Source organism: Ixodes scapularis, unplaced genomic scaffold, assembly GCF_016920785.2.
Source record: "Ixodes scapularis isolate PalLabHiFi unplaced genomic scaffold, ASM1692078v2 PGA_scaffold4__175_contigs__length_147842914, whole genome shotgun sequence".
Taxonomy (NCBI): domain Eukaryota; kingdom Metazoa; phylum Arthropoda; class Arachnida; order Ixodida; family Ixodidae; genus Ixodes; species Ixodes scapularis.
This window is the reverse complement of record NW_024609879.1, coordinates 136,796,923-136,811,685: the sequence shown is the minus strand read 5'-3', so window position 1 is coordinate 136,811,685 and position 14,763 is coordinate 136,796,923.

The following is a 14,763-nucleotide window of genomic DNA, read 5'->3' as shown; positions in this document are numbered from 1 at the left end:
GGGTACCTCCTCTGGAGGAGTTAAACCGCTACAGGAAGGGTAAGGTCGCAACCACCATATCGAGCTGCGGTGGAAGGGAGGAACAACCCCTCATTCGAGTGCGGTAAAAGAGCGCGCCTGTTCGCCCTAGTCGGGCTTAGGAACGGGGCTCCCGGATTGTGATAATTAGGGAGTTTTCGGAAACTGTTTTCCCACCTCTGGAACGAAGACGCCACTACAGCGCACGCGCGACGCTAGCTTTGCCTGCAGAGCCCCGGATCTCGCAGCGGGTTGCGGAGAACCGTTGTGGGACAGCGGAAACGATCTACGAAAACACCTTATTAATTATTTGTACGGACAATTCACACAGAGCAAAACGGCTATGAGTGGTGGTTTAGGGGGGGGGGGGGGGGGGGGAGGGGAAGAGGGAAGGAGAAGAGAGTCAGGCGTCCGCTTTTTTGCAATGCACTTCCATTAGACCAAATTCACAGCCAAAAGTCAGCAGAACCGACTGGCCAACCACAATACAGTCTCACCATTTTGCAAACAGGAAGAGGTGCGTGAGAAACTGCCCAGTCACTGCCAGGTTTGGCTTTTCCTTCACACGTGACGTCCCGCGCACATGATTGAAAGCTCGCCACCCCGCCACCTACAACCCCCTCTTATTATGTCATGGCTGTACAACACCACGGCCACTTGATTAGGACTCCCCTTGGTAGCGGCCTGCCGTATGCCTCACTCCGCCGGTGAGATCGATAGTTCTACTTTACCCCGCAGCGCCAGCCGTGGCGCTCGTTATCGGTGAGAGATAGAGTTCCTTTCGGGGGGAGCATATCGAGGAACTCTATACTTCATTTCACGTTAGTATGTACTTGCTCGCCGCGCGTGCTAAAAGCGCGAGATAGTTGCTTCGAAGGAAGCCCCGGCTGCTGCATGAGCGCTCGTGCAGCGAGTGCTCCAGTCAAGGCAGTAAAGGCTAGCCGCTCGCGCTAGCACAGCGTTCGCGGTTAGTCCATGCTAAGGTAAGACGAAATATAGTGAGAGAGGAGCAGTACGCCCGGCCCAGTGTGGCTATTTAGATTTTTTTTCGCGAAGCCGCAAGTCCCAATTGAAAGGACTGCCAGATTGCGTGACTGATGTGACAAATCTGTGTAGAATAAAAGCACATGATTCTTTCTGCGAAAAGCTCACTCAGCTGCAGGCTGCGCGCTAAAGCTGCATTCTGCTGGCAGTATGAGCGAATTGTCGTTTTCTTGTTCCCGTAACTGTTGCCCCGTTTCTATTACTACTGTAATATAGGAGTTATAGTTGGATATAGCTAGGCCGTATGATTTCCGGTTTTAACCGACGCTCGAGCACGCGCGAGCTGTGCCATTTATTCGCCTGTGAAAGACAATATAAAATCAGACTCTGCGTGCATAACTTCAGCAATATAAGCTTCATTGTTCACAAAAAACAGACCAAGGGAGTCATATAGTTCACAAGCGGAGTACTTTTCGGGAAAGAGGCTTCCGCGAAAACCTCAATACAATCTCTAGTGCATGGGCTGTTTATGTCACCAGCTCAGTTTGCCAAAAAAGGTCTGAGGAGTTTTCTGAGAAAGAGCTCGCAGAGCTCTTCGCTGTGGTAGGGGTCTCGGCAGTTAACACACCACATCAGCGGGCAGTCCATAAGGTGTGGAAGCACAGCGCTCGAGAGGACCTTGCAAATCCTTCCACAACCACGGATCTCCGCCGACAGTAGAGCCCTCTCGACAAAGGTGCAGGCGAGCTTGCACAGCCAGACAGCTTCAGGTCGTGCATAGCTGAGTCCTCCTTGGTCAAGGCTAAACATGGACTGATATGCTCCGTCATGTGATGCATTTCCCTTAAGTTGCGCTTGCATTCAGGACACGTCACCTCAAAGTTTAGCGGGTTTCTAGACATTAGCCTTCCTTGCTTTCACTGAGAAATTCTTATTGCTTTGCTAGGTTGAATGTTCCAGCTAATTACTTTGAAATTACGACAATTTCTGCAAATAAAAATGGTCACCTCTTGTTCACAAACGAAGGCCAAATAGCCAGCCATGTAAGTCAGCGGTGCGAACTCAAATTCGGAAGATACTTCATAGTACTTCATCAACTGCAGGATTTCCTGCTTCACGAGTGGATTTGGCACATTTCATCGCCGTCTGGCGCTCAGAGCTAGAACGCGCATTTACATTTCCGGCAGCTTCCAAAATGCCAACACAAACAACACACGCGAGCGCAGAGTGACACTACAATATTTTCGCCGAGCACAGCGGTGCATAGGTGGGGGGAAAGTGAGTTTTGCTGCCTTCTGCAACCGCGGCAGCGCCTCGGTATCGGCGAAATCAATGACAGGCAGATATTGTATCTGGGTAGCTGAGCAAGAGCGCGTTGGGCGCCTTCTCTGTACTTCGTTTCACCTTATGTTGTACCACAGGGAAGGCTGGAAGCGCGAGCTGATAGCGTTGGCAGCTGCCCTTACTGCACGAGAGCTTGTGCCGCCGAGATCTGCCCCAGAGCAAGGAGCTCGCGCTTACAGCCTTTCTTGCGGTACAACATAACGTGAAACAGAGTATAGCTTTCAGCTCACAAGACCGCTCACCGATGTGCAGCGCCCCCTCGGAAAATGGGAGAACTTCTCCTCTCACGCGCGCTCTTTTGTTTTCGGAAAAACATCGGCAGGCCGCACCAACAGGGGGGATCGAGTGGCCGTGACAACACTATACTTAGTCTCACCTTAGTATGGACTATTTTTGTTAGCCGCGCGTGCTAAAAGCGCGAGCTAGTCGCTTTGAATGAAGCCGCGGCGGCTGCACGAGCGCTCGTGCAGCAAGTGCTCAAGTCAAGGCAGTCAAGGCTGGCCGCTCGCGCTAGCACAGCCTTTGCGTTTAGTCCATGCTAGGGTGAGACGAAGTATAGAGCGCACGACTCAAGAGCGCCGATAGTAGAGCGCCATGACGTTAGCTCGTGCGGCACGAGAGCGCCGCGACGTTAGAGCGCGCGACTCGAAAGCGCTGCGACGTTAGCGCGCGCGACTCACGTGCGCAACGACATTAGCTCGCGGCGTCATTAGAGCGCCCGTCACGAGAGCGCACAACCAGTCCAGCGCGAGTGGCCCGACCCGACCGACCACCTGTTCGGACATCGCGTGCTTATGTGAAATAGGCGGCGATTTAGGCCGCGGAATTCAGCGAGGACATTGCGAATGAGTCGACGAAATATTTGCGTGTGACAAACAAAGAAGTGTTACTAAAAGCTGACAGCAGAAAAAAAAAGAATATTAGTAGCATTCATTTCCGCAGTAAAAAACATCGCAGGTGACCTAGCTTCATTCGGTCTTTGATTTTAATTGATAAAGTTCACCACCGGCCTGACTAACTTTTTATTTTAAATTATTTTAAAACCTTCAAAAGGAAAGAAGCAGCTTGTAATATGCTTAACTGTATTCTGGGGCTTTCAAGATCAGTTTCGGAAAGGAACTCTCTTGCCAAGTGTCATACGCCCACTATTCATATTGTCACAACTGACAATTGTACCAAACGCTCAATTTGGGAACATGTGCCAACAATGAAAATGAAATATGCGCTTATGTCAGCGTAGCAGAGGGATAGAGCGCTGGGGCGAGACCGACAGCATCCGGTGCGGCAAGCACCATTTTCTATGCGCTTCTCGGAACCTGGCCGGTATAGATCTTGACGCATTGGTTCTGTCTCTGGAGGCGTTTTTGTCGGAAAAAAGTTGACGTACAAATTCTATAGTCACTCCTTTAAATTTACTACCTATGGCACAATCCTTGTGTAGAAGTTCGGTCTCTATTTATGTCTAGAACTTTTCTGTTCGAATTTTTATTTCTGTTTGTGCTGCGCTTTTTAGGGGCGAAGCTCCTTAGGGTCTAGCCCTGTCCATCCGTCCGGCGTCCGTGCTCACATCGATTGCCATCCCATCTGTCTTCTTAATAAAAAAAATATGTTTGCACAGTCCACAGGATTGGACCCTGTGCGGGGAGACCCCAATGGATTTCTAGTCCATCGCCATAACCACTCGGCCACGACTGCGGAATGAATAGGGGGCTCTGAGATGTGGTAGAGACTCAAGAGCTGGGGTTTCTGTCATAGATGAAACGTTGCACGTAGCCGCTCAACGTCTATACAGGAGAGGACGCTGCGGTCAAATGAGTATTTAATCGCGTTAAACTTTGCATGCATTGGCTCAACGTTTATAGAAGAGAGGGCGCTGCGGTCGAATGCTCAAATGCGTATATAACCACGTTCCATACCACACATTGTCTTTCTGACATAGACCATTGACTTAAGCGGTGGAGATGCGTTCCCACGGCTTCTAGCTGATCTAAGCTCACCCGCTAGAAGAACCACTGGCTGTGCATTTCGCCGACCATGAAGCAGTAATAATGAAGCCGAAATGCAATCCGGAACTCAGCACTACCTATGAGCAATAAAAAAAAATCAGCACCATCAGCACTACTTATGAACAATGAAATCAGTATCATCAGCACCACCAGGGCTTCGCCCCAATCAACATCATTCACCACGTGCAGATGTTGTGATTTTTTTCTTCGATATTCGTATATTTCCGCAATCTTTGGTATCCGTATATTTCTGAATCAAAGCACTCTCATTCGGCCCTAGAAGATTGAACTACTTTCGAAGAACAAACGTGGAGACGCTACGGTTCTGTAGAATGCAAATGACGGACAAAGCTATGGACAGTTATTTTTTTTTTTTGTAGGTTCTTCTTTGAGACAAGCAGAAAGCCTTTAGGCTGTGTTCTATCAACAACAGAAGGTGACGTCGTCACCGTACCCGACGCGTCAACGAATGAAGGTTTTGGAAAACAATTCTCAAATATATTTCAAAGATTTGCAGGGGAGGGTTTCCTGTATCCCTCAAAAGGCTAGAAATCTCTGCATCCGATAAAATTGCACTGAGCTTTGCTCCGATGAGCTTTTATTGATAGTTTTTTTTAGTGGTGAGCTTACTTTATTACGGTCGTGGACGTCACAGTACTATTTAATATGACGTGAGGGACGTTTAAATGGCCAGCAAATAGATCGGAGCCTAATTGTCTGTCAAGAATAGACCAAATATATAAAGAAATAAACTATTTATAGTATATCCGAAAGGAGCACGGCAGCACCTTGAAGAAATCCTAGACTCGCTGCTCCACCCAACTGCAGACATTCCCGGTACCTATATGCCCCACCCCACTCCCTAGCCCCCTTTTCTCTCCGATGTCAGTTGTGCCCGTTTTATTTTTTATTAAATGCACATTTAATCAATCAGAAATTACCAATGCTCCGACCCGATGAGCGCGCTCAACTGGTCGTGCGCTGTCGTGTCGCGCGCTCAACTGGTCACGCGCTCTCGTGACATGCGCTGAAGTGTCAAGCGCGCTACTGTCGCAGCGCCCTCGTGTCGCGCGCTCGAACGTCGGCGCTCTAGTGTCGCGCGCTCTAAAGGCGCTCTCCCTTATGTCATAACTGGCCGATATGGGTCAAGAAAATAGCAAAGAATGTTACAAACTTTCTTTCACAGTCGACATTGATCACGGCAGTCCACCTAGTAAAGAAGAAAAGAGTAACCTCTCACGTCTGTGTTTATTCGGGCGCCTCTAGTCCGAAATGTCGTGAGCAACCTCCGGCTTTAAAAATCGAGATTGTCAAAGGATCCGCCCTCAACCGATCTCTTAGATATATGCCCATTTTAAACAACGATTGATGTTCCCGTGTAAAACTAAATTTGATAAGGTGAGTGCAAGCCCCAGAGAGAGGCGGACCGCACGCAAAAACAGATTTTTTATTAAAATATGGAATAGAGCAAACACATCACGCATTACCTTTCGAAAGCCAAGTTGTATTTTTAAGTTTGCTTGATGACAGCGAAAACTATGAGAAATGAAGGGATAGATAAAAAGAAAAGTTCAGAAAAACAAACGGCCAAATATTTACTGGTACCAAAAAGAGATAGAGCCTTGATTTATTGTCAGCATTAATGGATCAGTAGGTAGGGGTTGTTGAGTAATTGTCACCGGAATCCATTTTAATCGGGGTTTTGTATATAAGTAGTTCGTTACGGGGGCATTGGTATTGCGTGGCGTACTTTTCTTTTGTTGATAAATTTTGAGTTTTTTGTTTTGTTTTTGTAAGTTTGTATTATTAAGAGTGAATTTTTGAGCTTTTTCAATCTGTGGCTTCTACACTTGTACAATCTTTTTGGAGTTGTCTGCCTTTCACACTTGTATATTTTCTGAATTTCGAACAAAAAGACGGCTTATAAGGGGAACTAAAATATGAATAAGTGAGTGAGTACGCGCAAAGTAGGTCGATTGGTCGTTCAACTATACATTATTTAATTCAGCCTAGAGACACTGCAGACGCACTTTCCTACTTTAACTACTTATTTGGCTGTAGTGAGTTGAGCGAAGCCTGTCTCCTCGTGTTTTGACAGCATTTTCATTGGCATTCTATAGTACGTTTACAGTTCTTACTTATTAGTGTATATCCGTATAGCAAAATGTGATAAATTAAAAAAAAAAAAAGACTAGTAATTCCCTCGTCAGCAGAACCCCGCTGATCCCGAAACGTTCGTGCCTGGCTCACGATTTACGATAGTTGTGCATCCGGGCATGCGTGGCTGTAATCAAGAGCCGTCATATTCTTTTACGGCGAGTTTTTGTTTACGCAGGTGACCAGACCTGCAACGAAACTTTTGTTTAAAAACCTGTAAGTAGGTTGTAATAATGTCGTGGCTGACCTTCTGTTAGGATGTGCAACTGTTTAATATGGAGACCGTATATAAATGCAGGAATTATTTTTGGACATTATACTATATTTCTGTAAACTACAAGTAACTTTTTTTTTATTATTATCCGAGAAGCAGGAATGAAAAAGGGGGCGACGTACAGAGGTATCAAGGCTTGACTATGTTTCGTTCCCTTTTTTACTCATTCTAAAATATTAAAAGTTCCCCAACGTACCTGTCACAGGGTAAGGGTCAAATAAATAAAAAGGAAGAAAAAAACTGCGTTAACCGACTCTGAGATTAAACAAAAAATTACGTAAAAAAAGAAACAGAACAGCTAGGTTGTACCGGTGACTGAAGATCAAACACAGCTAGGTCAAAATAAAAAAAAAAATACAAAGAGGCGAGGACACGAGAGGATAACAAACAAACGAAACTGCACTTATTACTTGAGTAAACGCAGCCGCGCATGGCAACCCTAACACAACAGAAACACCCGAGCACGAAGCTACGGATTTCAATCGAGCCAGAGATTCACGCACAAGAATCGACACCCATAAAACCAAACCAAGAAAAAAAAATGACCGCATCTCCACGTGGTGAATGCTGTTCATTGGGGCGAAGCTCTGGTGGTGCTGAGGATACTGATTTTATTGTTCATAGATAGTGCTGATGGTGCTGTTTTTTTTGCTCATATGCAGTGCTGAGTTCCGGGTTGCGTTTCGACTGCACTATTACTGCTTTATGGTCGGTGAAATGCAGAGCCAGTGGTTCTTCTAGCGGATCAGCTTGGATCCGCTAGAAGCCGTGGGAGCGCATCTCCACCGCTTAAGTCAACGGTCCATGTCAGAAAGAGAACGTCTGGTATGGAACGTGGTTATATACGCATTTGAGCATCTGACCGCAGCGTCCTTTCGTCTATAAACGTTGAGCCAATACATGCAAAGTTTAACGCGAGTATATACGCATTTGACCGCAGCGCCTTCTCCTGTATAGACGTTGAGAAGCTACATGCAACGTTTCATCCATGACAGAAACCCCAGCTCTTGAGTTACTACCACAACTCAGAGCCCCCTACTCGTCCCGCGGTCGTGGCCGAGTGGTTAAGGCGATGGACTAGAAATTCATTGGGGTCTCCCCGCACAGGTGGGAATCCTGTCGATTGCGCAAACATTTTTTTTCTTTTTTTAAGAAGACAGATGTGATGGCAATCGATGTGAGCACAGACGCCGGACGGACAAGGCTAGACCCTAAGGAGCTTCGCCCCTAAAAACAGGGACCGCAAACTCAACATTGACGAAACAAGGAGAAGAAACGATTGAAAGCGAACGTAACCGCTATACCACACGAGATCACCCCAAGAACCCAACAACGACAGATATTAGCACAGCTCTAAAACGTTCGAAAATCCCCCCTTCGCACTACAGTGCAAGAGGTAGAAGCCGAATGCCCAAAGAAACGAGTCGTAATTTGCCGGTAGGGTTAGAGTCCCAACGCTGCCAGACGCCTGGAGTCGTCCGCCAGAGAAGGGTGTGGACTCGGTGTTCAAACTGTTCGTCCGATCGTCGGACAGCAATCGTCACCACACACGACACTCACGCTCCCACAAGCACACCCAGAAACGAAGCAAACTCGATAGGCAAGACAGAAACTTCAAACGTGAAAAATATCCCAAGATTCACGTACAGCGAGGAAACACGCCACTAGCAGCGACTCGGCCCACTCCGGGACTCCATCTTTGTTACGAAATCCTCTTATATGGGCTCTTCCACTGACCGACCTGCCAAGACCGGCTTTCGGGTCAGCCATTTATCTTCTTATAAAAAATCTACCGGGTATCAGCCCGAATGGAAACACCTTTTACAGTTTCCGAAAACCAAACAGAGGTGCGGATTTATTTCCTCGTATGAGTCCAGAAACAACAATTATCGCCATTACACAGAAAACGACAGGTACTAGAGACGGCAAACTGAGTAAAGCAGCCGCCTCGAAAAAGCGCTCCAGCCAGTGGAAACATCTCCGATTCGGGAACAAATGAAAAAAAAAAACAAAAAAAAACGAGAATAGTTTGGGGATACCCACTATCCCGGTGGCGCCTTTGCGTGCCAAGTGAGCAACATTCGTGAGTCAGCATTCCGTCTGCGAGGTCAACGCCACAAAACTGTGCCATAAGATAAAAAAAGAATTATCCGTCGCCCACCGCCGCTACAAAACCAACTCCGCAATCGAGCGAACCCGTTATGCCCGTGTCCCACTAGGGCGACAGACAGAAACAAACGACAGCGACAAGTCTAAAACCAGAGTCTTTCGCGATTTGAGAGGCTTTGTAGAATAAAAGAGGCTATGCTCAAACACGAGCATCATGCACGCGAGGGCATCTTTGACAGGCTTGCAATCGCTCGTGCTTACTTCACGAACACCGAACGACTAAACGCCTGCAAAAAACACCATCGCGAGCATTCTGCATGGGTTTGAGGCTTGTCGCTGTCTTTTGTTTTTGTCTGTCGCTCTAGTGGGACACGGGTATTAGGGATCAAGAAAAGAAAGCAAGGAGAAGAACAAAGATTGAAAGCGGCACCACGCTCCCCCTCTCCGTGACCGTTCCGACAGTTAGAGTGGTCCGGGAAGAAAATCATAGAAATAAAGGAAAAAATGGGGAAGAAAACCCTGAGGCAACAAACATCGAACGTTCCCTTCAAGCACGGGCCTTCCACTACCAGAGACTTCCCGGCTTCGCTTCCCCGCTCGCCGTACTGCAGCAACATCACGGACATCCGCGAGATGATTCACGACGTCGTCCGGGAGAAAAGTAAGAAGCTCCTGCCAATTACCAACCAACCTGCTTCGCTGTCGATAGCCAAAGCTCTCCGCGATGAAGTTCAGCGGGCATTCCAACCAGAGGCTTCTGCCAGCGCAGCAGCGCTCCAAGGGCCCTTTCTGACCTACGCCGCAGAAGCTCGGAGACGGGCGCCAGCTGCCCGGCAGTATTCGACGCCACTTTGATGTAACCTACCAGCGCCGGAGACTCTCTGACCCTGGCTCACCTGACGCAAGAAATGCTTCGTCTCAGCAGCAACAGCCACCGTCGAACAATTGAGTAGCGTCCGCAGACAAATGGATTAACGGAAAGACTAAAAAAAACATCGCCGACGTGATCTCTATATATGTTGACGTAGAGCAGAAGACGTGGGACAAGGTGCCACCTATACGTCACGTTTCCTTAGAACACGGCGGTGCAAGAGACCACAGGAACAACACGGATTCAGCTGATGCATGGCCGAAAAGTAACGACCATGCTCGACGCGATGCTGCCCCACAAACCAGCTAACAATTGGAGCCACGACTCCCAGGTGGTGGCTCAACCAGCTAAAGAAGTTCACTAGCTCGCCCGACTCAAGATCAACACCGTGTTGACGGCACCCTTCGTGGGGTCGACGTTCGCTTCAATCCCGGAGACCGTGTGTGGGTCTGGACCCCTATACGACGACGGTCTAAGCGAGAAACTCCTGAAGCGCTACAAAAAACCTACAAAGTGCTTCATCCACTGGGGGTATGAACTACGAGGTTATGCCAGATGGAACACGGACTTCATCTCGCCGCACAGCAGCACAGTGGGTGTGGTCTACGAAATCCCACTGAGTTGTGGAGAGGTATACATCGGCCAGACGGGGCGGTGCATCAATGACCGAGCACGGGAGCACGCATTATCAGTAAAAAATAAATATGGCTCGAATTTGCCAATACATTGCAACACGTGTGGCTGTGTTGCGCGACTTCAGCAGATACGGATACTAGGAAGAAGCCGAGAGACGGTCGCTCGAGAGCTATTGGAAGCTTTCTTTATCAAAAAAAAAGTGGGACGGCATGTGTCAGCGACACTTCTATTGTACTTCATTGTAATGAATTACAGTTTTTGAGTGTTCGGGTAAAAAATTAATAAACTTTTACGTGGTGCTGCTTTGCCTGTCGTGTGTACATATATGTATACTTTTCCTGAATAAAACTAGTTCAAAGCTAGCGCTTGTCCTGTCTACTTCTTGTCTTTGTCTTTTTTTGCGCCATTTTATATGTTTTACTTGTTCAAAGTTTGAAGCGCTAATCCGCACATTCCGTTTATGTTCTGTTAACCTTTCTTTAATGCTCGTTGTAGTTTGACCAACATATTTAAAGCCGCACTCCGAGCCAATTTTGTACACTCCTCCACTTACACATGAAACAGATATATCATGCATTTTTTTTTTTTTTTTTTGCATTCTCTTTCGACTGCTTAAAAAAGATCAACTGAGCTCCAACAAGGCATGTAGTTCTGCTAGTTGGTGGTACATACTGTATGGTGGTATGGTGGGAATTCCTGTTTTCTTTTTTTTTAACGAAATTTATTTTGTCATCTGCAAGTGCAACAGAAGGAGCGATAACACACGTGCCAGCTCCGAATCCCGGAGAAAAGCTAACCGGACAAATGCTTACGGGACAAAGGCTCACCCATTTTTTCACAGACCCGTACAGAAGCTCACCAGGAGAAAAGTTCGTGTTGGTCTTAACACGTGTGCGGACAACTAAGGTGCATGCGTGCGACACTAAAATGCAACGATAACTTAAATCTGACCGGCGCATGACTTGTTGCTTAGAGTAGAAACAAGATTATTTATCGATTGGGTAGAAGCGAACTCAGTCCTCCACTAGCTCCAGCAGACTTCTGGGTGTACCTGTAATCCCTCGAAAATATTTTTCACACGATTCTGCAGGCGCGGAGTGGTTTGGGGGTTCACCTCTGAGGGTTTGTGTGAATGCGGAGGCAAAGAATGCCTGATTTTTCTGTGGGCATTCAATCAGCATCACGACGCTTGAATGGGCGTGGCCGACAAACTTCTGGAACTCGGTATTCCATCCTTCGCACGTGTATGCCCGGTATTTTTCTTGAAGAGTGGCGACGTACATATTCCACCGTTCAGGAGGAAACTCCGGTCGTCGTCGGCACACAGTCAGGCAAAGGGAACAAACCGCTCTGGGTGCCGCCGCAGAAAGAGCAGAAACATAACGGAAATGGCCGTTGACATACGTGCAATCAATGTAGTCCAGCAGGTCGTTGATGTCACCAGTAGACTTTTCCCTGACGTAGGTTAGTCCTTCGGGCACAAGCAGAGGTGGAAGGAACGCCAGCCTATCGAAAGTCCCGAACAGCTTTCTAAATTGGTCATCTGTCCAGAAGGGCACACTCCCTTTCCTTGAAAATATTTTTAAAACTTCGCAACTCAATGGCTTGCATATTACAGTTTTGCAACAGTTTCCTTTTCAGAACACAATAAGATAATCCTTGATTTCAAATACATTTCCGACGCTCAATGACGGAATGAATTTAATTTTCCTAGCCATTCACTTCAGATACTAACCAATACCCCAAGAAAACCCATGCATTAGTATTGAAGAGACATTGTGACTAACCTTTATGTGCGCATTTAGCGCGACATAAGCACAATGAAAAAGCGAGGTGGACAAAGGCTGACTTCGCCTCTTCGGTCACCCTTCGGGTTTTAAAACTTCGGTTCGCGAAGTTTCATTCGCGTGGCAAAAGGGTGCTCCGGCATACCTCGAGCCGGGATGAGGACTATTCGTCACATGCCCACTCGTCACAGGATGATTGGTCGAAGGACGATTCGTCACATAGGAACATTCGTCGCAGGATGACTCATAACGCGGGCAGCTGGTCACATCAAGCGCGTAGAGGACGGTAGTAAAATGTAAATTTCAACAACTGCCCACATGCCCTGATTAGGAGTTTTAGGAGCTCCCACTGTAGCATAAAACAATGGTTAGAAAAACAAATCTTACAATACTCAACGTAAAAACGTTTCTGGCACTCACCCGCTTTTCCTTTATTTATTATTTATTCATACTGCTCGCCCTTTTCAAGGCTTTGGCAGGAGTGGTACAACATAAAGTCAAATATACAATGCTCGGTTACATAATATCAACAGCGTTGATATTATGTATCCGATATATTATGATATTTCATCATATGACGAGTCTTCAGCAGGTTGAGCTCATTTAGGTCTCTCGCGTGCGTATGCTGGCTTGAACGAGCAATAATCAGACTGGCAGCCAAATGAGTTGTTACGTTTGGCTTGCATATAGCACCTCGTCTGCGAAAAATCCAATAAGAAGTGCAATTATTTCTGCGGCATGTGTACGAGAGCCCCTCGTGAAGCGGGATCCGGACGTTTCGGTATAAAACGTCTCGGTGCAGTGCGTCTCTTTGCGGTCTTTTTGGTGCACGGACTTTTCGGTGCACGGACCTTTCGGTGCATGGACATGTCGGTGTACAGACTTATCAGTGCACGGACTTTTCGGGTGCGCGGACTTTTCGGGTGCGCAGACTTTTCGGGTGCACAGACTTGTCGGCATTCGGGTGTAAATATGTGCCTTAAATTATTTTTAGGATTACAGCTGAATTTTCACATCTGTAACTGTATTTTACTTTTTTAACAGCTTGAAATCTTTACAATGAGAGAAACTCATTAAAGCAACGTTTTCGGCTCACTGATTCTTTTCCCTAGTTTTGGCCAGAGAGCTTTAAGAACTACGAAATTGGACCAACATGTTTTTTTAATAACATTAAAAATGCGAATTTGAAACCATGCCTGGAGTTGAGAACAAGGCAATGATCAAGCTTTTTAAATGAAAAAGTCGAGTTACTCGCGGAATATTTGGTGTTACTAGTAGTTTGATGGAACCATATTGCAATTATGGATCTCTTGAGTTAATTCTCTAAAACGCAACACCAGCCAAACTCACACAAACTTATGTCACAATATAAACCATATGTAAAACTAATTTTGCATGTCCCTTGCGCCCCCGCAAGGGACATCCGGACAATTCGCCGAATGATTCGCCATTAGTGAGTAGATAACGGTATTTTTCTTAGTCGCAAGCTTTGAAAACGACTGCTATTGAAACTCACTAAAATGTAAAGGTAAATGAACACAAATTGTTAGATATTTCTAGCCATTAATGAATATTAGTGATCAGAATTTATAGATTAATTATCGACGTCTGTCTTCTTGACGCTTATTATAACTGTCCTCAATTGGGGACACCATGCAGCAACACTGCCTTCCTTTGTCTTCACGCGCTTTCGCCTTTTCCTGGCAAAACATCGTGATTTCGTACACTTGCAAGATTTCTATCGCTCTGCATTATCTTCGGCGGAATGGAAATATCTAGACAGAAATTTCCCCTCTCACGTGAAGACATTGACGCAATTTGAGACATAACTGGCAACCCTGAAGACGGCCTCGACGTCAGCGGTGATTAGGAATTGCAGTCTACAGAGGATGTCGTCTGTCGCATCAAGAGTTGCCGTAGCAGGACACGCTATACCTGAGGGCGTTGCGATTACCCACGCTACTTAAGGGCTTTGAATATATTAAGGCATCGGGGTACGTTCATGTTCATTTTCCAGTGCCGGGAGCTTTTGTTTAGTATTGAAATAAAGAAATTATACAGCACAAGCGTTTTCAAGCCAAAACACACTAATCATTTTGATTAAAGAGAATGACTCCGTTACATCAAAATTAAGATTACCTGACAGCTGGAATGCATGTTCTCCTTAAAAGAGTACACGTCTGCTCTTCTTTACAAATTATATGATTAAGGTAAAAATATCTTATTTGCTTAAATTATCGTCAAGATGAACGTCCTAACATAGTATACGTTTTATATAATCACAAAAATTCATGCTTGAGAAGGTTAACCTATCAGAGGCGCAATGCTATCAGCCGCTCGCGCTACGAAGGCCTTTTTGGCCTTTTTGTGGTGTAGCCAAACCAACACGAGCAAGCAAGGTCCACTCAGGGCTCCCATGTAAATTTATAACTTTAAAAGTAAGGTATCTCCGCAGGTCTTTCGACAAGATATAAAAGCTTTACGCGAAGAAGATCGTCAGCGCACCTAAAATTTGCTGATTTAGAGGGTTTCGATTACGTTCAGCAAGCTTGCAGTTGGAACCCGTTTTTTTTTTTC